Genomic DNA, 26,676 nt, shown 5'->3' on the forward strand with positions numbered 1-26,676 from the left:
GCCAGGCGTGGCTGGGTACGGGCCGAGGTGCCCCAGGAACCCGGGACCCCTCCTCCTCCAGACAAAGGACGGGGCCTCTGCAGGCGGCTCCGGATCCGCGCAGCTCCTCCTCCGCACACCGACGGCCAGGCGCGGCTGGGTACGGGCAGAGGTGCCCCAGGAACCCGGGACCCCTCCTCCTCCAGACAAAGGACCGGGCCTCTGCAGGCGGCTCCGGATCCGCGCAGCTCCTCCTCCGCACACCGACGGCCAGGTGCGGCTGGGTACGGGCCGAGGTGCCCCAGGAACCGTGTGCATATGTTTTGCCACTATCAAAGCAATTAAAAATAACATCCATTCTAGATTAAAATTTGTCACAGGCAATGTTTTATACCATCTTAAGAAAGTTATTTGGAATAATTTAGTATCAGGAAAAAAATCATGTACAGTGTAAGTGATAAAAGTTCAAGGATTTTCCTAACCAAATGTACAATATGTTATGTGAATATCTTAGCGATTTCTTCAAAATAAAAACAATAACACATAATGCAGCACTCTCTAAATTTGTGGCTGAGAGAATTTGGAGGTCTGGGGATATAGTTCCTCTATATGAGCCTTGAAGTGAGTGTTGATGTTTCAATTAGTGCCAATTCACAGTCCCCAAGAACTGTGGAGAGCTACCATCTGGTGGCTGCTACACACAGGGAAGTGGATATAACTAACTTCCTGACAGATAATTTCTCTGTGAATAAATCCTTTAAGCCATTCAAGTGTATATTTATTTCAGTTTTTTATGGGATGTGATGAGACAGGTGAACAAATATCCATTAAGAAGTTACTGCCTTTCAAGGAACGTACAGTGACAAGAAGGCAATCTGAAGTTCTCAATCATTCACAGGAGACTTGTGCAGCGTGGCTCTAACAGTGCCAATAACACATTTGCACAGAATAATGCCTGTTGTTCTCTTAGATTAATATCCCCAAAATTGAATTTAAAGTCTCAAATTGTGTGGATTTATTTTAAAATTCAGCTATAAAGCTTCCCCAAGTTACAATCTACTCAACTAAGAAGGCTTTGAGCTAGGAATTTTGTGACTCATGTTACTTTGAGGATGAATGTGGTAATATGACACTAGACAGCTTGCTGTCACTTTCTAAAAATCATTACACCCACAGAGATCCTATTTGGCCCACCAAATTTGCACTCACTTAACTCATATTTCCTAGCATAATTTCTGCTTTTCTGTTTCACATCATCATGTTAAAGTAGGTACTTACAAAAAAAGTGTAGAATCTATCTCCTGAAACATCAGATTTCTTTGAAAATTGAGTGTATGAGACAGGAAATGTCAGAATGGCCATATTTAATTAAGTTTTCTCAGACTATATCTTTAATTTAATGGAGTTCATGGCTGTGTTTACACTATCAGTTCTTGGATTAATATGTAATTTCTATTTATATTTCTCTGCTGTGTTTTAAAATATGTTAGTGGTGGGGGCTGGGGATTTAGCTCAGCGGCATAAGCACCTGCCTTGCAAGCAGGCAGTCGTGAGTTCGATTCCCGGTACCAATAAAAAGGAAAAAGACAAAAAAAAAAAAAAAAGACAATAAAATATGTTAGTGGGCATTATGGTCATTTACTGAATATTAATGACAGATGTTTTGACAGATGTTTATATGAATTTTTATTTAATGCTAAGAATCTATTCTAATTTAGTTACTATCTACAATTTCTGACGAGTAATTGCCCAGAATCACAAATTTGGAAATGGCTGTGTCAAGGTTCAAACTCGATTCTTTCTCAGATACCTGCACACACACATATTGTGATATATACTTTAAAGTCTTATGTTTGCAAATGTTCATATTTTGCGTATCTTTAAAGATGCTACATCTTCTTTATGGTCCCCTATAGTGAATATAGTAATCATAGTTCAGTGAGTGATATTTGAAAATTTTGGAAGTGTATGTGAAAGCATATGGGAGAAAAATAGGACCAAACCCAGACTCAATATCCTCTTCCTCCAAAAATACTGCATTATGTACTATATTCATCTTTAAACTCATAGCTTTGTATTTTATATAACTAAATATTTTTGTATTGCCATTTAACTGCTTGTGATGCTCTAAAATTGGTTGGTTATTTCTCTGAAACTCTTAATGACATAAGATAAGAAATTATGAAAGTAATATGAAAATGCTCTCTCTGAGATGGGTTGAACATGCCTATAATCTTTTATTATTTGAGTAGGAATTATTATGTATTACTATATATTTATCAGATTTATTTGAAGTTATATTTTATGAAGTGTAAAAGAGTCCATATATTTATCTTCTAGAAATGTATTTATGTCTGTTATGGTCACATCAAAGGTTTTCCAACATAATATGAATACTTCTTATATATTTTTTCCTTGCATGAAAAATGTTCAATTTAATACAACTGCCATATAGAAAACATAAGAGTTTGATACATGCCTTTGATAATGTTTGTTATGAAGTAGAAGTACCACGTGTGATGGGGGAAAAGAGAGGTGTTGAGGGAAAAAAGGAGAAAGTTCCAACAAAGAAAAATTGTCTTGAAAGATCCAAAAATGTAGAGATAAAGACTTTTTAGGACAAATAAAAGCTGTAGGATTTCATTATCATCACGCTTGTCTTAGAAGAAATGCTAGTCAGGAATGGTGTGCACATCTGTGTTGACCGGGAATGTGTTGTTAGAAAACAGAACCTGGCTGGAGGTGGGTCACTGGGGTGCTCTTGATGGACTGATCTTTGTGTCATTCACTATTGAATGCTTTGTTTAATTTTTGACAGCTTGTTATATCAGTTCTGTTTTGCCTAGGCATAACCATCCCTGTCTTCTTTTATTATCATTTTCATGCAATATCTTATTTCATGTCTACATTCAGCCTATATGCATCTTTAAACTGAATCTCTTGCAGATGGCATGTGGTTGGACTTTGGTTTTAAACCTTCAGTTACTCTGTGTCATCTGATTGAAGCTTGAATCTATTTGCCCTTAGCATGGTTGCTGATAGGGAATTACATACAATTGCCATTTTGTTCACTGTTTTCTGTTAGTCTTATTCTTCCATCCTGTTTCTCTTTTCCTGAAATTTTTTGTTTTTCTTAGTATTTTTGGTGTGTGTTTGTTTGTTTTGGTATGTTTCCTTTTTTCCTATTTTTGCATATTCTTTTTTTTTTTGGACAGTTCCATATTCAGTGAATTAATTCACTGATAAGTACAGGGCCTCATGATCCCATCACGTTTTAAAAGCCTCATTTCTGAACATATGAAATTTTAGGTGATGGTTTAAATCTAAACTAGTTTTTAGCTTTAAGCCATAACAAAGGATGTTATAAATAAAAAAGAATTAGTTGGGCCCGGGGATTTAGCTCGATGGCAGAAACACCTGCTTGGTAAGCACAAGGTTGTAAGTTTTGATCTCCAGGAAAAAAGAAAAGAAAAGAAAAGAAAAGAAAAGAAAAGAAAAGAAAAGAAAAGTAAAGAAAAGAAAAAAGAGTTGCTAAGAGTGTGAAGAAACTGGAAGCCTGGTTGGAAATACATTATTGGGGAACAGAAATGTGAAGTAGTGAAATGGAATAGCCACAGCCATTATGAAAAACTGTGAAGTTCCTTAAACAATGAAAAGTGGAATTAAGATATGATCCAGCTATCTCACTTTTCAAGATTTATTCCAAAGAATTGAAATTAGGATCTAAAATAGTCCTCTGATGTTCAATGCAGGACAAAACTACAGCAATCAAGATGTAAAAACAACTGAAATGCCCACACACAAGTGAACGGATAAAGTACTGTGTAAATCAGTCATAGAAAGATAAATACTGTGTGTGATTCCACTTAAAGTGTTTATAGTGGTCAAAGTTTGAGAGGCAAAGACATAGGACCAGTCACCAGACTGTAGAGAGGAGGATACAGGAAGTTACTAACATATAACCTTGCCATTACACAAGGTGAATTAGTTAAAGAGCTCTTTGCAATATAGCGCCTGTGGATAACAGTACTATATTGGATGCTTAAAAACTTAAGAAAAAACATTTCATTTTATGTGTTTTTACCAAAATTAAAGAAGAAGCAAGGTAAAAGTAGTATAGAATTTCTCAAAAAAGAGATGATTATCATAATAAAAAATTGGAAAAATGAATATGTTGTTAACTAATGAAAGTGTTGGTCAATAGTGTACCTTTAGAGTTCGGCTGAGTTTATTTGCAGCCTTATTGGGACGATGTTTGCAGTCATCAAATCTGCCTGGAGCTGTGATCCAAGTCACTCATCTCTCTGTAACTCCAGAGGGGCAGTGTGACACAAAGAGGCTCCTAATGACAGCAGCAACATTAGCTGATGTAGAATAGAGACCGTACTGTAAGAAACATGTTCCTGCAATAATGCCACTTGATATTCTGCAAAGTAACAGCAGTATCTCCTTGTATTTTCATTTTTAGTGTTGCCATTAGTTTTTCATATTATCACTGCTTTACTTATCTTCCTAAACTATGTAATAGGTTATTGTGAACTATAGTCATCCCATGATGGTGCAAACCATCATTATTCCTGCACTCTCACCATGTTTAGGCTCCCATTATCCAACCTCCCTATTCCCACCTACCCCTCCCTTCTTCCTTTTTTGTTCACCCTCTCAGTTGCTAGTAATCACTACTTTACATTCAAGTTGACTTTGTTCTTTTTTAGCTTCCACATATTGGAAAGAACACAGAGGATTTATTTTTCTGTGTCTCGCTTATAAAATACTCACTATCATTAATCATTAGGGAAATAAAAATCAAGCTGACAGTGAGATATCATCCCAGTTGGAATGGCTATTATTAAACAAATAGCAAATGTTGGAGGTGATATAGAGAGAAAGGAAATTTCATATGCTGTTGGTAGGAAAGTAAATTAGTGTGGTTACCATGATAATAGTATGGAGCTTGCTTACAAAACTAAAGTAGAGTTACCATATGATGTGGTAGATGCACTCCTGGGTGTGCTCAGAGTGAATGAAGTTAGCATAACAAAGAGACACCTGCACATCCACGTCATTTCAGTACTGAGGACAACAGCCAAGATGTGGAATGAGCCAAGGTACCCGTCAGCAGAGGAATCGATAAAGACAACATCATCAGACTGTTATTCAGCCATAAGGAAGACTGTTATTCAACCATAAAGAGGAAAATGGATAAACTGGAGAACATCACAATGAAAGAAATAAGCGATACAGAAAGATCTATATCACATTTTTTTTTTTCTCAAATGGGGAAGCTTAATAGAAGATGACTGGCAGTAGAAGAGGAAATGTTAGGGACGGAGCGAGGGAAAGAGAGGATGGGAGAAAACGGAAGAAGGCATGGTGGACATGATCGGTGCCTGGTAAGCCCATCTGTGGGTCTTTCACAGTGAATCAAATTGATTTACACAATGAATTCAACACATGTGACTAAAAGCAGACGTGCTAGTGTCTGCATTCCCAAGAGATTTCATGTATCAGGTTTGTTCATGTTACGCTTTCATAATTTTTCAATTACAGAAAAGGCTTTCTCCTACTTAGAATCTGAGGTTTATTTCTGCTCTGGTAAATTGTGATTCTCTATTTTTACTAGTCAGTCTTTATCATTTTGGGGGCAAATATTTCCCTATGATCTCACTTCTTTAACATATCTAAGAAGTGTTACTGATTTTTTTTCTGTCTAGCTTTGTATGTGTTATTGGGACAGAGTGACCACTTAAAAATTCTTACGTGCAGAAATAGAAACTGTATGCTATTTCTCAGAGTCTCTGTAAAGAACCATCAGAAGCAGATTAATAACTACATGTTTTGATGATAGGTGTTTTACCATGTGTAATACAGGAGAGATTCAGGGTCCGTGATGCTAAGAAATCACTGTGTCCCTGGCTTTCCATCACAACTCTGAGGGAAGGAGAGAAATTTGAGTCTGACTTGAGGACTATTCACAAATTGCTTCCATAAATTCCACAGCTGTATTTATCCCATCATAGTTTGAAGATTATTATTAGAATTTAAATGAAGATTCTAAGAGGCTATTTCGTCTAATGTTATCTATTTCTTCTCTCCAGTATTTAATTGATAATTTTTTTAACTTGGGGTTTTATTTTAACCTGTCTTAATCTGTGATACGCTATCATCTTGATCTATGCTTGCCTGCCTTTGGTTTTTTTTGTTATATAGGATGCAATGTAAACTCATGAACCATCACAAGTTTAAAAAGTGAAACCCTGCCTATAACTCCTAATGGTGAATGTGCTTTTCCCATGCTCCATCCTTCTACCTTTTCTACTTGTATAATAAACATAATTTTGCAGATAGGTATTAACCATTCCCTTACTTATATCTATTCTTGTACCTATGCCTGTTACTCATATGTAAAGATTTATCTATCTGATAACTATATACAATACTGTTTAGGTAGAATTATTCAGAAATTATTAAAATGAGTGTCATGTCCGTAAACAATATATTCTGAGGACCAATGCTTATTGACAATAGTTTACCCTTTTTGTTTGTTTGTTTTTTGGTACTGGGATTGAACTCATGACTGTGTGCTGCTGAGCTAAATTCCGGGCCCATGTCTATCAATCCTTTAAAGATGACAAGTTATAACTTTTGATATCCATCTGGTTGTGGTCCTTATAGCAGTCATTCTGTTGAAGGTAATCAATCTGTTTTCTTTCTCTAGTCAAGATCCTCTTCTTTGATTTTTTTTTTAGTTTTACTGTAGTATTTTTGAAATTTGTTTGCATTGTAATGCATTTGATTTGCAGTTGCATGCTTGGAAAATTTCCTGGCATTATTATTTTAAATATTGAATCTTCAACATTCTGATTAGTCTTTACATCTAGAATTTCATGTAGATATAATAGGAATTTCCATGGTAGCTTTGATAACCTCTTTAATTTCTCTTTTGGTCTTTACCTGCTAATCTTTATTTAGTATTTTCAAAGTAAGATTTGCATATGTTTTCTAGTTTACAAATTCTCTCTTCACATGAACTTAATCTTCCTGCTGAATACAGTTTTATTTCAGTAATCATATCATTCATTTCTAGTAATTTAGTTTTCAAATTTTCCAGTCATTTTTGGCTTATTTTCCTATGCTTAACTACTGTAGTAACTTTATTTACTTCCTTAAATTTTCTGCACAGCTATGATACATGCATCAGATAATCTTAAAATATTGAATCCTTGTTTCTAAATTTTTATGTCTTTTTTGTGACTTATCAACACAGAAAATAACTTAGTGATTTTATTATTTCAATCCTGGATAAACTCTTTCTCCAGGTATCTAATTCTGATAGTAGCCACCGACCCTGACGTATGGTCATTTTAGCATCCTTTGAAGTCTCAGGTACACTTTGTCACCTTATTAATGACTCTCCTGTGCCTAAGCCATCTGTACCCAGGCCAGCCTTTTGGTTTGCGTGCCCCACTCCCTACCTGCTTTGTACTCTACTCCCACACACTTCCCTCTGCCTCTCAGCCTGTGCTTTTTTTAGGGTCTACTCTGACACTCCAATGCCACTGAGCTCTGATTCCTGTTCCTCTGATTGTGCTCAGGTTTGTTTGCTTGTTGTTTGTGGGAAGGTGAGCTTTGAGACTACCATTGGCTGCGAGAGAAATTGTTTGCAGAATGATTCTTAGAATGCGGAGAGACGCCCACTCTGGGGAGGTGTATGTAAGTCTTTTAGCCTTTTTAAAATCCAGCACACGATAGATATAGTATATACATATATGGAAGAAGACAGAGTGCGTTTTCATGGCTCTTAGCTTTCTTGTTCTCCAAAGAAGCCAATAAACTAGGGCACACAAGGGTATTATTTTATCTTTCTCAGAAGGATACCTAGGTTTTAAATAATTTCCTATTGTTTCCCTAATATTCAAAATCAATTTTTACCTTTATAATTTTATACATCTGTTTCTGCGTATGCTTCCTGAAAACAATTTTTCATATTATTGTAGATAATGATCACAGCCTCAGGAGTTTACACATTATATCAATTTCTCCCATTTTAATAATGTTCTTTAATATTATCTTGGCTTTAGCTTTATTAAGGAGTTTGTATAGTTTTCAAAACATGGCTCACTACTTACATAGCCCTTAAAAGGAGACATGCAGTGGGAAAATCAAGCCTGTGTAAAGAAAAGTAATTGGAAATGCTGCAAAGTATATAGTAAAAATGCAATTACTTTAAAAAATGGAATCTGTGAAGTAGGTCACTGAAAAGTTGTATGGAATATTTTAGTTTTGTATCAGTCTCTAACTTATTAACAACGTTATTTCAAAGAAAAAGAAGTGAAATCATTAGAGAAAGTTAAAGAATTTAAAGAAAACATGTCATTATAAAAAGGCTAATGATCTGCGTATGCCTGGATTAAAAAGATCTATGAGATGATAAATTAAATATATGTTTACTGAAATGCAGCACCCAGATAAAAGTGCAAATGTACTATCTAAAACCATAAACAGTACTTAATTAAATAATGACTCAGTGTCTGGAGGAAAAAAGACCTATGCAATAACTATGTCTTTTTCCCATCTTGATGAAAATGCACATTAAATCATTAATAGTTTATAAATGATTCTAGTTAAGAGACATCTAGTGCATATCTTGCTTTAAATTAAATAAAAGCAATAAATTTTCTGCTATGCTCACTGAGCTAAACTCTAAAAGCAATTCATATTTATGTAAGTTTCAAATATTTATCTTATTGTTTATGTCTCAGGATGTCTCATATACTATTGTGAACTTTGGCATAAAAGAAGAATCAGCTGAAGCATCATTTTATTTCCTTTTGAAATTAATTGTGTTACTTTTATTTTTTCTTTCTTCCACTCCTCCACCACTTTGTCTCTTTTTTCCTCAATAGGACAGTAAGGCACATAATTATATCAGAAAAGTGATGATAATACACAATAAAATCGCAACACTATGTTAGCTATTGTGTCAGTTGCAGTAGTTGGTAACTATATTCTTGTCATTAAAAGTTGTTAATCATATTCACACCAAGAACTTGGCATTATACACATTCCTTTAATGCACATGAAATTCATTCCTTATGGTACCATTCCTGGTACCATTCCTTATGGAATTTATAATATGATGGAGAAATAGAATGAAAAAAAGGGATTGATGCTAATCAATTAACTCTCAATGATCAATACTTTTAAAAATTGCATATCTTCTTCATGATAATTTTGCCTTTGTCCAGAACATCTCTGTCTGTAGACTATATTATTTTCAGTATCTGCTGGTCTTCTTCCAATGGAATGCAAACCTTGCTTTAAGTCTAGCAAAAAGTATGCAATTGTGAAAACAAATCCTCTGGAAAAAAAGCATTTGAAAACAAATGAAAAGCTGCCATTAGCACACTTATAGATTGTCAATGTATACTGTCATTCTTTGCATTATAAGTAACAATTCAATTGTCTATAAATGAAGTGTTTAACAAAGTTACAAGTAGAAAGCAAAGAACATTAAAGTATCAAAATGGAAAAAAGTTAACATAGACTTTGAAATTCAGATTGGTCAGTTCAGTGAGACATGAGAATAATAAATAAGGTGGCCAATTAGGGAAGGATTTTTATTTAAACATTTTCACTTTCACTTTAATTTTATAAAGCACTGCCAGGGCATAAGACAACATGTATGGGTTAAATAGCATAAACTATTAGCTAGAAATTTTCCATGGGGGAAAGGCTAATGTTGATAGAACGGCTCCAAAATCAGCTAAACCATAAGGACTGTACTTATTTGCATAGAAATTAACAGCTACTAAACAATTTAAATATCCATTTCTTAAATCTGATACTAAAACTTTTTTTGTTAATAAGCCAGAAGTATTATTCTAATTTTAAATGTGGGAGAAATCAGGAAGTGCTAGCCAGCTTCATCATCAAAACACGTATTGTGAAATGTACAGTACCGGGTGAAAAGGGACAAAATTTTACTGGACTACAGAGCAGATAATTTTATGTTTTCCATGGAGGGAATAGTCTTGAAAAATGTAGATGAAGAGTTTACAGTTAATACAGTATCAGGGAATTATTTCCCAGAGAGTCCTGCTTTGGTGAGTATGAACTGTGGTTAGATAAGGAAGCATCAGTGACCTTATGACATGTAGAAAATTGTCGTCAAGAATGGCACTAGCAATTTTTACTATGGTCTTATCCATAGGCAGGGTCAACTTATCCTTCCCTTGAGTACAGGTTCACCTTGTGATTACTGTTCCAAATTTTTGTTACAAATGTTAATTTAGAGCATGCCACTGGAACAAAATTCATAAATGTCATTTTATTATCTTTCTTCAAGACACTGGGAGCAGACGGACTCTTCTTTCTTCCCATCCAACCACTATAACACTTTTAACCCTTAGTGCTCACACAACATATGTTTATTGTGTAAATAAGGAGAATGCTCTTGTGGCTAATATATTTTCTTTCTGAAAATTTATTCCTCCATAGCAAAGCACTGCTGTTGTCCTTTCAAACATACCATATAGTTCTGGAGGTTATAATCTATGTTATGGACTAAGAACTGGTGGTCAACTTAATGCCAGCTAGATTACATCAGCATTGCCCTGAGCGAAGATGCTCCACCTGAGGAAAGTTGCCAGCATAAATAGGTGGAGAAGAAGAAGGGAGGTGTTGCATTATTGTGTTGTTTGTTGAGGCATTTTGGGTTCTCCTACGAGAGTTGCTGCTTGAGCTGTTGGTTCTCGTGGAGAAGCTTTGGTTTTCACATCGAGCATTGTTTCCTGGATCTGGAGGGGAAGATGTGTGCTGCTTGGTCTCCAGGATGAACTCCTCATGCTGGCTTCATGGCATGTACCTGACTGTGCTTGGCAGAGGAGGATCTTGGGGCCTTTGTTTCACTGAGGATGGCTGTGGTGCCTTTCAGGAAAGCCCTGGTCTTTGTTGCGAGTGTGACTTCTCAGCTCCAGCACAGAACCCTTTTCCCACCATCACATCTCCTTCACCCCACTGGCATGGACTTTCTGGCTTTCACCACTGACCTTTGGGCCTTCCTGGCACGGATTCATAAAAGAGACCGGTGTGAGTCCTTCTTGGGGGCTCTGGATCTCCAGTTGGACTCGTGGGAGGCATTGTCATGAGCTCTGGGTTTTCATCTGGACTCATGTGGGACATTGCTGTGGGATTTAAGCTCTTGACTAAATATTCTATGTCCTTGGTGTTGCAGATAGATTTCCTGCATTTTCTTGTGTTAACTCCTGGTGACCATTATAAAAATAATAACATAAACTCCATGTCTTGATTCTAATTGTTCTCTGCACAAACTCTGACTACAACAATCTATGAGTAAATATAACTCCTTAAAAGGAAGCCAACTCATTCAGAAGGACCCTTTGACTTGTGTATATATAATACACAAGTATATATATATATATATATATATATATATATATATATATATATTAAGGCTAGATTTAGAAGAAATTCCTCATCTGAATTCCTGATGTTTACTTTTATGTGTAGGCTTTACATGATTACAAAATGTAAGAGAACAGTTTTAAGTTTAGGAAATGAAAAATGGAATTTACAGAGTTATAAAAACTTGAAGGTTTTCCTTACATACATAGGCTATTTTCTGTCAATTTTTATATCAATTTGCACAATGTATAATAAAATTATATTACATTCATTTTATATGAATGTCATGGAAATGGCTATCTTTCTATGAAGTATGATTTTGAGTATGAAATTTAAATTTTATAATTTCAACTTTTGCATAAAATATCAGTTTCTATGTTGAAAACCAAATTGTTCTGTATAAACAAAATTTATTTCTACAAAAAGTGTATTTATATTGGCAAGTGAGTATTTTTGCATTTCTTAGAAATTATTTATATTATGATAAATGTTCATTGTGTATCTGCAGTGCCTTCTAACTAACATAGGTATCTGCTGAGATTAATGGCCCTTTAAGGTAAATATTTGTGCATGTGCGTACATGTACATGTATGTGTATATGTGATATTGTAATTATGTAGAAATATCTATGACTATAGAAAAATCTACACACCTATACTTTATATATACATGTATATATATATATAACATATATATATATATATATATATACTATGCACTGTATGTGTTAATGTGTATATGCAATGTGTGTGATTCATATATGTAATATACATATACATACCATGTATATTTGGTAGCACCTTTTTATTTACAGATAAATTCCTTGTGGTGGTAGGTCTACCATTAAGAGGTGGATATGGCTCATTCCAGATGCAGGCATTGTTTTAAATGATTTATAAATAATAATAAATCCAATGCAAAACTGGTAATTTTTATTATCACCATATGTCAGTAATTTTAAATAATACTACTAATAAAATTCCTCTGCCTCAAAATAAACCTTTGTTGATTCAGATAAACAATAGCTACATTTACTACTAGATTTTAATTAAATGCTTCTCAAATACATGTATATATTTACTTCAAATTAACATAACTTATCATTTATGTCCCAAATAATTCTGTTGCTTTATTTATTTGTTTCTTTTGTTTTCTGTCTAACCAGATATGAAACATCAACCCATTTTTCAGTATATTCTCTGTACAGAAAACAAACTTAGAAAAATTTTCACACAAAGCACTTTATCTGTTGCCTTTTCTACTGCAGTGCTGGTCCCTGGTGGTTGTGGTGGAGTGCGATATTTACAGGCTGAGCTGTTAAAACCAATCTCTTTCTCATGATCCTGAGTTCTTGTCTATGACCTCATATTCACAAGCCTTGATAAAGGTCTTTAGCTTTTTAAAAACTTGATTCTATTTTCTCTAAACCACAAAGACATTTAATTGCCTATTTTTTCTATCTTACCTTGCTGCACAAAACGATTCATTAATGTGCTCTGGATAACTACAGATATATTATGTTCTTTGGGTTCTGTCATTTGTAGCACAGTTTCAGTTATAAATAATATTTACACTCCTCTATATAGAAATGTAAAAAAAAATATATATATATATTTTATTTTATTTTATTTTTTTTATTGGTACCACGGATCAAACTCACGACTGTCTGCTTGCAAGGCAGGTGCTTATGCCGCTGAGCTAAATTTCCAGAACATTACCATTTTAGATATAAAGTTGACCTAGAAAAGATTTTCTAATTTTAATCTCATCACCTATAAAATGGAAGCTTACTTCATAATTACCTTTGTGTGTAAATGCTGATGTTAGAGACTTTGCACAAGATTTTCTGTAACTATCACTGATTGTCAAGTGAACAGACATGTTTTATTTTAAGTCTTATGATCTATCAGGACAGGTAATCCAAAGTGGTAACTGAAAAAACACATAAGAGGCCAGAAAAGTAGCTAGATGCACAGTATGATCCTGGTAAAAGTGAAGCCCTGAATCCCATTCCCAATACCAAACCAAGCCAAACCAAATCTGGTGTTACAGTTGTCATGTAACAAACAAACAAACAAACAAACAAACAAAGCCAAACTTAACTCCCCCCAAAAAACTGATATAAGAAAGCGTTTTCCACACCCTGTGCTATCCATGCATCCTTTCAATTGATCCTGTTTTCCCTGAGGTTTATAGTCTCTCAGACCCAGCTGATCATTAGATTTGTATGTTTTTGATACCTTGTATGAATGAAACCATACAAAGTGGCCTTTAGGACCAGACAGTTCTACTTATCATACTGCTTTCAAGGTATGTTGTAGACTAGTTTTTTTTTTTTTTGCTTCAATGAGCCTATATCACGGCAGTTACACTGCTGTCTGAGGAAGCTCCCTGAGACTAGCAGGGATGAAGATCTCCTGGTCCTCCCCTTTTAGTGGATTATGCCACACCAACATGTCACCCTCTTGTACCTATTCCTGTAGACAAAGTAGATTCTTTTCTTACATTTTCACAAATATATTTCTTGAGATGCTTGTGGCCTAAGTCAATGCTGCATTACCTCTCTCCTAATTCACAAGGATATCTTTACAAGTCTAAATTACTGTAGCTTTTTCTTTATGCTCTTCATTTGACTTTGATTTCTGAGGTTGGTCACAAAGGTTGGTGGCTTTCAGCATTTCTCTGTGCTCTAGCATCTGAATAGCAGTAACCTTGATGACAAGCAACATCAAGGTAATTTACACATTATTCCCACCCTCACCAAGAAAGACTCCTCCAGATCGACTTTCTTATTTATTCTTGTCGGCAATCTTATTACTCCTTGGTTTGCCTTTTAATTGTAGGCAGGCCATAGTTGACAAACATTGAAATTAGTTATTTCATCAAGTTTATCTAGCTCACTAATAATATTTTGTTTCTTTTCTGCCCATGTCTTGAGTTCTGGCATTAAAAGGATACAGAACCAGCACAAACATGTAATAGAAAGGACTGGTGAACACAGTAGGAGCATGGCCAGTCTTTTCCCTACACATTTACTATACTGTTGAAAATACAGACTTTCTGGATGAGGAAACTCTAGCTTTATGTTTTCCCAGCTTCTTCCTCTTCACCATTTTAGACTATGATCCTCAGTCACCCCACTAGCACTAAAAAAACTTAAACAACAATAAAATAAACATAACGTTAAAAGATTCATTGTAGTGTAGGAGTGTAGCTCAGTAGTACAGCACATGATGGCATGCACAAGGCTCTGGGTTCAATCCCTAGTACCACACACACACACACACACACACACACACACACACACGCTACACACACACATGCTCACATGTACACAAAGGCTCATTAGTTTTGAGTTAAAGTTTTCTTTTGTTAATCTGCTTTTGCAACTAATTTAATGACATAAATAAGCCTATTTCTGGACAATTGAATTTCCTGCCAAAGAAAATGTTTGACTAGAGAAAGACAGGTATTTTCTTCATTAATAACAGATACCACAAACAACCAAACACAAAGAAAACAATTTCTCAGCCTTACCATCCTGGCAGGTCCAGTTCCTAGCCCACCACTTAAGACATCTCATAAGATTTTCTGTAAAAATTTAGGTGGGGGGTGGTTTGGCAAACATAGGTAAACATACAGACTGGTAGAAATCCAAAATTTGATTCTTTTGTCCTGGTTGAAACATGGAAAGAGAGTATGAGTGATGAAAAGTTAAAGTATAAATATCTTTAGTGGAAAAGATGTAAATGCTCTATGTTAAACATGGCTCTACCACGATTTCAGACAAAGATGAAAATTTTAATTCTCTTTCAATTCCTCTGGGAGCTTATCACTCCCACAGATAAGAACTCTGACAGTTGGTGACACATCTCTCCTGCTCTTGCATATCTTGCTCTATAGTTTCTCTGGAGGTCTTGGTAAATGTTTGGTCACCACTACAAAGCTGATCTTGATTCCCAATGTTGATTCTGAGGCTAATAATCTAAAGACTAATTTCTCAAGTATTCCCAAGACTTCAGGAACAGTAGACTCTAGATATGCTGAAAACTTGTTCTAGCTCTTGAGAACCTCACAGATACAACTAGAAGTTCTGTGCTAAGCAACGTTCGTGCATTATTTTTTTTTCTAATTTTCAAAATTCCTCAGAGTTGATTTCTATTTACATCCTTGTATAGATTAGGAAACTGTGGTTTAAGCAGTAGGCAATATATTTTGGTGAGATCATTCTTACTTAACTATAATGCCAAACAAACTCAAGTCTGTTTTCCTATTTTCTAATCACTCTGTCGTACTACTTTTCCAAGCAAGAAATCTTTTTAGCTAACACCTCTTTTTCTTTGTTTCTACTTCTTCCACTCTCTTTTTTGAAATAACTAAATCTGAAAAAGTTTATGTTATTGTCAGCGTATTTTACCTTGTTCTTCCAGATTTATGATATGTTTCTTTTAGAAATAGAGGGCTGTCTTATGATTGTAATTTAATTTTACTTATATTCTTATACTAAGAAATTTTTAAGGAATTGTCTCAGAATATATCACATCAAAAGATAACATAATAACATTAATTAAAAATATTTTATCATAACACTGTAGAATAAGATAGGGGCTTAGAAGTACTTTTTCCCATCCATTTTTAAATTTCTTTTTAATTAGTATATATTTGTAACACATACAGGTTACAATCATCTTGGGACTAGTTACATGTACATATTACTTTTTATTTCTGTTTTAAAAATTCCCTTCTCATTCCCTCTTTGCCTCCTCTTTACCAATCTCCCCATCCTCTTTTTATTTTTATTTTATTATTTATCTTAGTTCATGTTATGATGTCCCCTGCTCCTGGTTAGACAGATCAATACTATCAAAATGATTGCACGTCCAAAACTGCAGATTCAATGCAGCTCCAATCAAAATACCAACAGATACTTTACAAATCTAGAGAAAAATAATCCCAAAATTCATATGCAACCAGAAAAGATCCAGAATAGCAAAAGTAATTTTGGGCAATAAACCCAAAGCAGGTGACATAACAGTAGTGGACTTCAAGCTATACTACAAAGAGAGTGATAAAAAAAAAATGACATGGTGCTGGGGAAAAAAAAAAAACAGAGCATGTGAATTAGTGGAACAGAATTGAGGATAACAGACACATTAAACTATCTGATCTTTGACCGAGGGACCAAAAGCATATGTTGGAGAAAGATATCTTATTCAATGAGTTCTGTTGAAAAAACTGGTGATCTATTTACAGAAGAATGAAATTGGATCCTTATTTTCACTATGTACTAAGTTAAAATAAAAATGGATCAGAGATCTAAACATTAAAACAGAAACATTAGACCTCTGAAGATAAAATTGATAAAATACTTAAAGCTATAGGTATAAGAAAGGATTTTCTAAATAAGAACATCAGTAGCCCAAGAAGTAGCCTCAAGAATCAACAAATGGGATTATATTAGACTAAAAACTTCTGCCAGCAAAAAGAATTAAACAGTAGAAAAAAGGGACAATATACAGAATGGGAAAACATTTATCAGCTATTTTATCCACTCTTATGGTGAGAAAAAATGGAGATCTAAGAACTTGAAACTAATACAGAGTCATGATACAACAATCCCAGTAAAAGCAGGAACCAATATTTTTATTCCAATGACAGTGCTCTTTCAAAATTTAATCATTTAAAATTGGTTTTTTCAGGCCAGGGTTTTAGCTCGGTGGCTCAAGTGCTTATCTGGTAAGCGCAAGGTCATGAGTTTGATCCCTGGTACCAAAAAATAAATAAAATAAATTAAAAAAAATATAAAAATGGTTGTCTCTTTGTTCCACTTGATTCCATTCTTCTTGACTTGTCCTACATAGTGTGAGATGTACAAATGTCTTAATGCAATAAAAAATAATTATGAAAGAAAATAATTATACTCAACAGTGTTATTTACTTATTATTTTTTACTATATCACCCAGAAAACTTGGTATACAATATCAGGAACAAAATAATAGGTTGAATATAAACATTTTATTGAAGATATCTTCAACAATGTTTAAAAAATGCACACCATTTGAAAGTTACAGCATAACTGATCTGTTAGAATGAGGTCCATCTCAATCAATTTTTATTCCTTTTCCAGTTCTCAACATGAATTGGAATGATTGTCTTTGCTCCTACTATTTTAGAAAAATGCTTTAGTCATTGTTTTTCTTAAGCATCCCAGCTCTAAAGGAGAAATTTACATTTCTAACTGCAGCAAAAAAAAAAAAGGTATAAAATGACAGACATTAAGAAAAGAACAATTTTGATAGCTTTCTTTAATCAATGTCTGTTAGGTGAACTTATGTATAGAAATGTTTAATCAACTGAATTTCTTGAATCTAACAGAATACCACCTCTCTATGAGATATTCAGTGAGGATGAAAGAAAAAAAAATTTCTCCATCCCCTTTGGCTAGACCCACATCAATGCTCTAAAAGGTTTTGCTGCTTTGAGACACAGGAGTGGTTTCCTGACAATGATTTATGTACTAATATATCCAGCAGATTGCCTCTTTTTCATAATAATAAACCTGTTCAAGTTTAGATATTAAAGGTAAATATGTCAATATAAAACATGCTGACCTAGAAGAAGTGTTTTGATCCTATTCAAGCACACTGTAACTGTCTAGAAGTGAAAAATGGAAAGAACAATAACAAATTTTAGTCCATCACGTTCTGTAGTTTTTGGGGGAGAAAATAAGAGCATTTTTACTTTATACTTTTAGACTAACAGGACTAAAAGAATGGAAATTCTGAGACTATGAGTGTTTGGGTGCCTCTGGCATTTTCCATGTACTTTGGCACCCTTTCAACACAAACTTTGCCAGTTTGTGGAGAAGTTGAGATCAAGGAGGAGTAGGAGGATGGGGGCAGAGGTAGCCCTTTCTTACAATACTATAACAAACTGATTCTGACTCAGAAATTCAGGATACAACTTTCTTGGAGATCTATTTAGCATCCATATGTTCTTCAGGAATGGCCTGTGAGGTTCTCATTAACCTTTACCCTCACTGGATGTGATTTATCCACCTCTTCCTTCCAGCCATATCCAGTATTCTGCTGGAGATGAGTTTTGGTAAGCGTGATGCTTTCTATCCTGCAGCACTCCAGGAACAGGGTCAGCTTCCTGTTGTCCCTGCTGGAAGTCAGCTGATGGTGGTAGCAGCTCTCAGGATCACTGGATCACTGAATTTCTCCCATTTTGTCTCCCTGCTCTGCCAGGAATTTTGAAGGTTGCATTAGAGAAGCCAGGTTCAGAAGCTGCTGAGAGGCAAATCCTTAAAAAGTGAGACTAAACAAGATGTTCTGACACTAAGGAAGGGCAGAGTGAACCTCCATTCCATTTTTAAAAAAATACTGTACTGTTAACAGAGCTTTTAATTATACTTATACCTATTATTTAAATGTTAAAAATGATATGTCAACCTTTCAGACTGTTCAATTTCATAGAAACCCCCTACACAGGTAAAACACAAAAGTAAATAGTCTAAAAACACTTTGACTCATAAACAAGAAAATCCTTGTAACTTTTTCAAGAAGCATCTGATTCGATGTAATTTAAAGTGAATTTTCTTTCCTTCAAATCATTAATTGGAAACAAACTGAAATCAAAGTGAAATTTACCTTTTCTCCTCCTCCTCCTCCTCCTCCTCCTCCTCCTCCTCCTCCTCCTCCTCCTCCTCCTCCTCCTCCTCCTCCTCCTCTCTCTTCTTCTTCTTCTTCTTCTTCTTCTTCTTCTTCTTCTTCTTCTTCTTCTTCTTCACATCATTTCTCACTAGCTCAGTCCAAAAACACAGGCACGTGCCTGCTTCATCCTGGATTTCTCCTCTTCATCACCTCTCACAGTCTCTATGGTTCTCTGTGTCTCACACGTCTTTCTGTCTTTCTTCCTGGTGTTTTCTTCTCCAGCCTTTTTGCTGCTACCGTTTCTCTTCCCTCATCCTTCGCCCTTAGATACCTTGTACTGTTCTGACTTATCTGTGTTCCTCTGTGCTTACCTTTCTCTAATCCATCCTCAGTGTCCTCTCCAGAAAGATTTCTTCGGCACAGATATCTGCTCTACCACAAATTATCAGAGTACAGAAAGATGCCTGCTGCATATGCTAGTAGTTTCTGTTAGGAAACATACATAAATAAGGCCACCTGGTTCTTCATGCCACTTGCCCTCTCTGAGTTCCTGTCAGCCTTACTCCTGCCTCACACCTGACATTCTTTGCATCTGTCATGCCTGCTGCCAGCTGTTACCCAAGCACCTATTCATCCTGTCAATCATACCTCCAGGCTCCCCTGCTCCTAAAATATATCTTGGATTCTCCTAGGCAACTGCCAGAAACCTGCCTTAAATTTTTCTTTCCTCTGCTATGTAACTTTATTACAGCAACAATCCCTTGCATTGTAATTTTTGGTTAGCACAATTATTGTCCTTCTACGAATTCTTGAAGTCATGTACCACTCTTCTTTTTTTTTGCTTGCTTCTTGCTTTGTTTCTTATGTAGTTCAAGGAGGCCCTGAACTCACTATGTAGCTCAGGTTGGACCTGAGCTTGTGTAATCTTTCCACCTTAGCCTCCCCAGGGCTGGAATTACAGGCATGCACCACCACACCCAGCACTTTTCTCCTTATATTTGTAGTCGGAGTAGCTAATTAAGAGCTTGAATGCAGTAAATGTTCTGCAGAATATAGGAATTTGTCAAGTAATCCCTTCTCTAAAGGTAAGAATGATAAACACATTGACGTTTCTCAAATATGATTAAGATGAAATAATTCCTCATTGACAATCACATCAGGAACTTTTGATCTTAAATTATGTAGTCTTTGTGAGACACAAACTACACAGGAGGCTTACACTGCTACACTATTTGCCAATAATCTAATAAGAAAATCATTCCCATTGGTACACAAATATCAGCTGCAAAATCTTGTAGAATGTAGAAATCTTAAATTCAAATGTTTGTACTTGTTCTGACTCCCAAATTGTAATAGAAACACACATTTTACTTTCCTAAAGCATTAAGTGAATGATAAAAAACTCATCTGTACTTTTCCCTATAAGAAATTTGGAAATGCATGAATTTCAAAAGCAGATATTTGACTGTAGTAGGTGGATAATGATTGAACTGACTTGATAACAGAGTCATGTGATTTTCAGGGATGCAAGAAGTAAGCATTACATTATATGAAAGCTGGATTTCTTTTATTTGAAACAGAAAATTCCCAAATATTTTAATATGAAAATGACCATGTCAACTTTATTTGCTTAAAAAAAATTCTCACTTGAAAAATTTCTTTTGCCAGTTTCTATGTAATGATCTTCCTGAGAAGCTAAAATGTTTGAATATATAGAAGAATATCATTCTCACCATTTGTAATTTGATTTTTCCTAAAATGGAGAGTATTTTGAAAATTTTCCTATGTATATCAATGTGGCAATCAGATTTCCATTCCTGAAAAATTCCCTGGCTGTCTGGTGCCACCTCTTTCTGCAGTCCTTCTCCCTAAGCCAAGAAACAGGGTCAGGCCAGGGGCTGTGGAAAGGAAGAGAGAGGTAAAAAGAGAAGACTGCAAAGACACAACTCTTGGACTGAAGAATAAGACACAGCAAAGCAAAAGAAGTTTATCAAGCCTGTCACTCATCAGGTTGAATTTCTTCAACAAAATCTACATGAGGTAGCACAAAAGTGAAGGATTCCAACCTAGTTGTTGTTCAAAAAATAAGTAAAGGTAGGTGCAGCTCCCAAATCTGTAGTATGTGCCTTTTTGAAGCAAGGATGCTGTAAAGAGGAGATAAAGGCAAGATCTCTCATGACCTGAGTTTGGAGAGAAAATGTGCCAAGTGAAGTGAAAACAGTGATGCAAGAGGTGAAGAATTTAAAGAAAGATGCAATGGATCATTGGGATGAGAAAAAACTCAAAGAAATAGTGAACAAGAAGCAAGATGAGGTGGAAAAGAAAAATATGCAAGAACTAAACAAGCATTTCCTTGAAAATATTGACAATAACAAATATTCCTGGGTTTGGGTGTGCCCTGGGGTTGGTAAGTGTGTGTCATCATGCACTTCCTCCCGGATTTGTACTGAAAAAGATAAAAAGAAAGTACAGAAAGCAAAGAAAGGGGGTGAAATTTCATTAGGAGATCTCGTCAAAAGGGAGCATTCCACTCTAGATGCAAATTACCAAGCTTACTCTGGTATCTTTTGTTGCATGGAAGAAAGGAAAGAACAAGAAAAGCTTGATAAACATGAATAAAATATGGAAAGAAGGAAAGATGACTTTGAAACAGGAAAGGCACTAGTGCTCAGTGGTCACAAGGTGCTTGTATTCCATCCTGAACTGGTCAATGATGATTACGAGGAAGCAGATGATAGACATCACCCTCAGTAACAGCTGGTGAGGGGCTGGTGAGCCTGCGGATATAAAATGATACAGATTTAAGCTTGTACATCCAGAGACATGTGGATGGGACACGGATTACTGCAGCCAGTCTTGAGAGAGTCAGCACGTGTGCCTTAGGTAAAGATGAAAACAAATTAACTGAAGCTTCTGGAGGCAGGCCAAAAATGGTGAGAGAAGTGATATGGAAGAGGATGATGAAGTGGAGGGACAGGAAATGGCACCACTGGGGCTGTTCCTGTTGATGAAAATCTCTCTAGTGGGGAAAGTCTGGATGAATTAGAAGTATTAGACACACTTGGTTTAGAAGAATGCCCCAAACAAGTCAATGGAAAGATCAAGCAGGAGTTGGAATTGACTTCACTAATTTTTTCACCTAGAATCATCGGGATGTTTATTTCCCATTCTGTTCCCCAGGGCTTACTCTCCTCCAAAAGAAGAATATTCCCCACGTATCTTCTCTGATTTTGACTTCATGGTTGTTCATGATAAATTGAAAATATAATGGTCATTGCAGAAAATGTCCACTCAAGTAGAAGTGTAATTGCTTTTCCAGCTTTTGGTTTTCACTGGGCATGTGTTACTATCAAGACCGACAGAAATTTATATTTAATGTATGCCTCATTTGATGCAGTTTTTAGTAAGTGATTATCTTCCCTTTCCTTTTATGTTTTAAAGACTACCTGGAATGTGAGCAAATATAGATGCATTATTGCATATGTTTGGACAATTTGATGGACATTTGAAATACAACACTATATTGACAGGATCGACTCTAGTTTCTCTATTCTTTTTTTTACCAAAAATGTTGTAAATAAGACTATCACACATTAAAGAAAAAAGAAACACAAAAAAAATGCCTGAGGTAATCAGTTTGTCAAAAGAAATTTATTTTGGCTCAGAGTTTTAGAGGCTCTAGTCCCTGATCTGTTGCCCTGTTGTTTTGAGCTTGTGGTGAGGCAGAGCATCATGGCCACGGCTGTGTAGTGGATCACAGTGTTCATCATGTGGCACCCAGGAAGCACACACAGGAAAAGGCAGGCCCCAGGAGGCTCCTGTATCTCTGTGGGGGGCATTCACCTCCTGATCTGACCTCTTTGCACTAGGCTAACCTAAAACTTTCACCAACTCTCAAATAGGACCACCAACTGGGGAACGAGATACAAATCTCCAACACCCAAGACTTCTGGGAGCATTAAAGGACTCAAACCACAATCGTGATGAAGAGGATGGGCTGAGGTTCCAATATGCCCTTCAAGGGCAGCCCTGTGTGACCTGATTTTCTTCTGTGCCATCCCACTCCAAAGGTTCCAGTCCTTAGGATGGGAGTAGGCCTTGGGCTCACATCCATTTGTGGAACATTCCAGATCCTGACAGTAGTGCCACTCAGTGCAAAATCTAACACTAAAGTCACCTTTGAAAAGCTTGAAGGTATCACATGTGTCTAATGCATACAGGTACATAAACTATACCTATAAGAAATACATACAAATGTAACTACAGCTAAGGTTAAATTAACATGATGGGTGGTGAGAAGTAGTATAACTAAGATAAAACTGGTTATTGAATTTTTAAAGACAATTTTCAGACTTCAAGAGAGATTTTGGCTAAGGTATGGTGATCTATGAAATGTCTCTCTCCAATTAGTCGCCTTTGTTTTATGTTTTTAGGGACTCCCCATTGTTGTTCACTTTCACTCTGCTTCTCTTCCCAGTGATTTGGGCTGACAATTTCAAATAAATAGATGCTTCGCTTCCAATGGTCCTTTGATGGTGTGAAGGACACTGAGGGTACAACACTGCCATCAGAAAGGCTTGTTTCCTGGATGGGGGCTAGAAACTGCACATCACTTGTTATCTTTCCCTAAGTAGCATCGGGATGAGACTCTCCTTCTCTTTGCTTTTCTCCCTTTCCCTTATCCAAACCTGGAGGAGTAGAAGTAGTGGAGAACAGAGAGAAGTTGGACACGTCCCTGGCCCTTTCCCTCTGATCTGTGCTTGCCTTGATAGGACCAAGAAGAGGGAGGAAACAGCTTTCAACTGGAAAGCAGTTTGGGATTTTGATCAAACACTTATAGTTACTGAAGTGGACTCTTAGATCCATTGGAGGAACTCATGTCATGGAGACATCTATGAAACGACAGTGATAGGAGCAACAATGTGCTGGGATTGAGATTTCATTCAGAAAAGGCAAAAAACCCCACCAACCAACCAACCAACCGAACGAACAAAAAAATCCAAGAGCCCCACTGAAGAGGTTGTCAGTGATAGTGCAAGAAAAAGTAAATTTGTTTTATTACCACATCTTGTGCTTGCCCTGGCAGCGCACACATTAATGCATGTCACGTGACCCATGTGTGTGGCATTTTAGCTGGTGATTGTGGCTGAGCACAGGTTTACCTGGGGTCACCAAAGGACAGGAGTCTTTGGATTGTATTTTTCATCCTCACTTGTACAAATTCACTGTGCATGGAGAAAACTAGACTTAATTTATGCAAGATTATGATCCTAAGCACTGGTTTTAAATATGGATAAGCAATTTGCTATTATACACAGGATATGTTAATGTGGTCCATTTTATTCTTTTAAACTTTCAGTGAGGTAAATTTTAAGATAGATGCATTTGCTAAATCTGCATTTCCGTTTATCTTTACAATGAATTTTTAAAATAAAACATTTTGTGTCTAAGATGTTTTTATATTTCTGGAATATGAGGGCTTGGGGGTAATTTCCATTAAAATTGTATTAAATTCATCCATAATTTACAGTACAGTTATGAGGCTCAACAAGATAATAAAGCATATTACCATCTTGGGCAACCTAAAAAAATTAGATATTATGTGTACTGTTATCATTACTTAAGTACTAACAATTACTCTTTTCTTAGGGCACAACATACTTTAATTTTAAACTTTAGTACCTTTTTAGCGTGAGAAATATGAAGGAAAAAGTTATCCTTTTAAATTGTACTGTTTTTCCTTTGAATTTTAAAAGCCATTTGATTATAGCTCTTATTTTTGGATCAGTATGGAAATGGGAACCTGATCACATCACAAAAGACCTGCATTTTCAACACTTTGCTTGGCTTTAAAAATTTGAATATTTTAAGTTTTGGATTGTCTAAGGTAAAATAATGCTTCAGTATACAATAAAGCAACACATATAAAGATACAGGGGACAGATTATATGAAGGAAAAGTTAAAAATTTAGCCTTGCTGCCTTTGTTCTTCACTTAGCAGCTTTGTGTGACACCCCATGTCCTCACAAGTGGTTATTTTATACAATGCAATCGTTCCTAACAGATATCTATGATTTGACTTTCATTGATTTTAGGCCTCTCAATCATTGATAACAACTAACTTTTTGCAACATTGCATACCAACACTGCAAAACACCACATTATAGTAATTTAATAGATGTCTCCTGTTTAAATATTAATGTTTTTAATACTGAAATGAACTTTCAAATGGGTATACCTTCAAACTTATCAATTTATAGCTGTTATATATTGGTGTCTATATTCCAAATGCCTTTTCAAAAATAGAAATATTTGACTAACAATGATCATAGTACCCATTAAATCCCAGCTTTACTCACAGGGTTCTATGAAAAACTTTATCTTGTATCATTTTGGCAGTTTAGTATATATGCCTCCAAGATGAGGACATTTTGGAAATTTAGAAATGGGGCACTGTTGTTGTTTTATAGGATTACTTTTCGTGAATGAGTCTGATCATGAATGTATAGATTTATTTTCATTTTGTTTTTACTTTTTAATACATTCTTGTTCATATAATTTTTCTTTTTGAAAAAAACCTAGACATTGGTTTTTATTTTGTTGATTAGTAACAGTAGTTGACTATTAGGTTGCCCTGTGATTATCTAGCATTCCTTTTGTATAGGTAGGAGACCTCAGTGTTATAATTATAAGAAATTCCAATATCAGTTGTTTACTTGAGCTTGCTCATATTGAAATACTTCTTTTTTGTGATATGAACCAAAAAATAAACATGCAGGAATAGAGAGAATTTTAAATGATATTTAAAATAGAAGACAATAATATAACAATTAACAGATAAAGATAACATGCTACAAGCTAAAGGAAAAAAATATATATACACACTCAAAATTTGGATATATATGTATGTAGATATATGCAAATTTATTAAGGACAGCATGGGTAATTAATAATTGATATTAAAGGTATATCTAAAATGTATCATTATTCATATCAGAGAGGCTAAACAATGTAAATAAATATTTTTATATTTTCTGAGTAGTATATAAAGATGATGAATAAGAAAATTCATAAAATATTTTAGAAAAATATTAGAAACTTAAAAAATAGATATACAATTATTAAAACACACTAGAAAACAGACAACAAGGAGAAGCAAAGATGGTGGATAGATAACAACTGGCTAAGAGGCTCCCTGAGATAGTCAGCTGAGAATTCAACATAATACAGAGCGGGAAGCCCCAAACAGAGGGAGATGAATTCTCTCATCCCAAGAAGAAATTAAGGCAACTTGCCAAGCTGTCTGAGGTCCTGCTGCTTCGACACTGAGTTTGGGGGTCGGTGAGCCAAAAGGAGAGTTGAGATGGCAGGGTGCCTACATCGACCTGTGGTGAGTGATTAGAGTGGAGCCATTCCATAAATAGAGGGGTTCTGGCAGACGACATTCTGGGACAGGGCAGGACTGGCAAGTACAAGGGGCAGAAGTGACTTCAGTCAATTGTTCCCTTCCAAACAGGATTGGTTGAATGAGCTAGGCCTGTGTCACGTGACCTGACTGAGACCCAATAGGTTACCCGAAATCAAGTCCCTACAGCGGTGGCAGAAACTAACCAT

At 35.6% G+C, this 26,676-nt stretch overlaps 1 pseudogene; it reads left to right on the forward strand.

The window, feature by feature from the left end:
- LOC100713953 (zinc finger CCCH domain-containing protein 15-like) overlaps nucleotides 1-22,290 on the forward strand; it is a 36,296-nt pseudogene extending 14,006 nt beyond the window's left edge.
- The last annotated feature ends 4,386 nt before the right edge of the window (nucleotides 22,291-26,676 follow it).

This window comes from Cavia porcellus, unplaced genomic scaffold, assembly GCF_034190915.1.
Source record: "Cavia porcellus strain 051 isolate PalLab524CR breed Dunkin Hartley unplaced genomic scaffold, mCavPor4.1 scaffold_20, whole genome shotgun sequence".
Classification (NCBI taxonomy): Eukaryota; Metazoa; Chordata; class Mammalia; order Rodentia; family Caviidae; genus Cavia; species Cavia porcellus.